Here is a 1998-nt window from a genome sequence, read left to right as displayed (position 1 = left end):
GCACAAAGCGGACATGCAATAAATGGTAATCGTTACTATCGTCAACCACAGGCCAAATGACGGGAGTCATTCAAACTCCCTAGCAAACAATCAACCACAGCACAGCGAATCCAGATCTGACCGACGCGCCTATTTGCCCAATAAGGTACCAGGAAAGAACTCAGTGGAGACAAACCAATGGCATTAGCCCTTGTTGTTGGACGGACTTGCTTGCTGTTCCACCAATAGTTTGAAGAGTTGACTAGGGAGTGACATGCTGACAGTCCAATGATTCACAACGAGCCCACACTCAGCACTTCGGCGGGGATAAATCAAGGAGCCGGGACGTATAGATTCCGTTATTAGGCAGTACTGGATGGAGAGAGGAGCTTAGGGGAAACAGCGCGAGGGCGAGGCACTAATGAGCTAATAAAAGGAAAAAGACGATGGTTGCGCCAAGTGAGCTCGGCCGCCATCATGCTCTAGTTTCCCCTTCGCCTCTCCGAGTCCGCGACCGAGGAAAAGGTCTCTGGGATGCTGAGGGGGTGTGTCCCCGAATGATTGGCGCAGACAGCTCAGCCAATCGTAGCTCGTCAAACGGAACGCATTTGACCAATGAGGGGCGACGGCAGCTGCGAGAAATTGGAGGGGCGGAACGGCAGCTTGACGGGCACAAAAGCCAGCCAGTGAGGGCCGGCAGCATCCTCCCTGCGGCCAATGAAGTGGGGCTCTGGGCGGGCCTCCGAGTGTTTGTGTTGTGGTTTTGGGGGAGGGAGGCGGAGGGGAAAGTTTGTTTATTTTGTTTTTAGTTTCTGGGGTCCCCGTGTTTCTCGGAGGTGAAGCGGGAGGGAGTGACCCCCCCCGAGCCCCTCAGTCCCTCTACTACGTCGCCTCCATAGCCTGCAGAGAAGCGGGGACCGCGCGCATCGCGGCGCATCGCCTCACAGCGGAACGCCGCGCACTTGGAGCCGGCACGGCTCAGTGGTAAGTGAGGACCGACGGCCACCGCCGCCCTTCCCCTCCCCCGCTCACCACCCAGTCAGAGCTGGCCGGCCGGGTGGGCGAGGACGCCCGCGGGAGCGCGCGGCGCGGGGTCGGCCTGTCAAGCTGAGGCGCACCGTGTGCGTGTCCTCGCGAGTGAGCGCGCGCGGCGGGGAGAGGGCCGGAGGGGCGTGAGCGCGCGCGGGGTCGGCGGGGGTGGCGGCGTTGGCGCGCGCCCCGCGGGGCGGGCGTCTGGTGGGTTTGACCCCGGGACTGGGAGGGACGCGGGCGACATCCGCTCGCGGGGAAGGGGCGACCCGAATGGCCGGGCCGGGACCGGCAGGCGAGCGCGACTCCGGGCGTCACGCGCCGGCAGGTGTGAGCTGGGGGAGGGCTTCCGGGTGGGCTGGTCGAGTCGAGTTCGCTTCCCGTCGCTGGGGGACCTCGGGGCAGAGAGGGGTCCCCGCGGAGAGCCGAGGCCCGCGGAGGCGCGTCGGGGCCCCTGCCTGGCCGTGGCAGAGGGAGGCGGCAGGCCTCGGAGCCTCCCGGTCCCCACCTGTGTGCAGGACCTGCGTGACGGAGTGAATGCGTTCCCCTGCTCCCGCCCCCACCCCTCCCCCCAGAGCCCTGCGTGTGTGGCCACCTTCGAGAGGCGATTCAATCTCCTCGGGGAAAGGAGGGCGAGGGGAATATCAGCGGACGACCAGCCCGAAGTGTTTCCTGCATTCTCTAGTCCTGCGCCCTTTGGTTTCAAACTAGTGGGTTTCCACAGTGGGCTTAAATCCACTGTAGTGGCTGAAGACACCCAGTAAAGGTAGCCTCTTGTCAGGCTTCTTAAGGACCAGCACATGCTCAGTTCTTTGGGCACCGAGAACTAGTCTGGGTCTTTTCAGGCTCCTTGCTTTCTCATGTATCTTTTGGCTGTTTTATTACTTTTTAGCGTCTGTGCTGGAGGTTGAAGCGAGGGATAAGGTGAATTTCAAGTTGGCCATTTGCTTACAATATAAGCAAAATTATAGAACAAAATTTGACAGAGAT

General features: G+C 61.1%; 1 protein-coding gene across 3 annotated transcripts in view; it reads left to right on the top strand.

Moving 5' to 3' along the window:
* Nucleotides 1-749: 749 nt before the first annotated feature.
* Nucleotides 750-1998, top strand: part of TNRC6B (trinucleotide repeat containing adaptor 6B) — a 247528-nt gene continuing 246279 nt past the window's right edge. For all 3 annotated transcript variants that reach the window (XM_024737541.1, XM_024737539.1, XM_024737538.1), the window contains exon 1: nt 750-963. The gene's annotated coding sequence lies outside the window, so the exon portion shown is untranslated. The remainder of the gene's footprint in view (nt 964-1998) is intronic.

This window comes from Neophocaena asiaeorientalis, unplaced genomic scaffold, assembly GCF_003031525.2.
Source record: "Neophocaena asiaeorientalis asiaeorientalis breed wild unplaced genomic scaffold, Neophocaena_asiaeorientalis_V1.1 scaffold242, whole genome shotgun sequence".
Classification (NCBI taxonomy): Eukaryota; Metazoa; Chordata; class Mammalia; order Artiodactyla; family Phocoenidae; genus Neophocaena; species Neophocaena asiaeorientalis.
The sequence above is the reverse complement of the archived record's forward strand: the minus strand, read 5'-3'. Positions and strand labels throughout refer to the sequence as shown.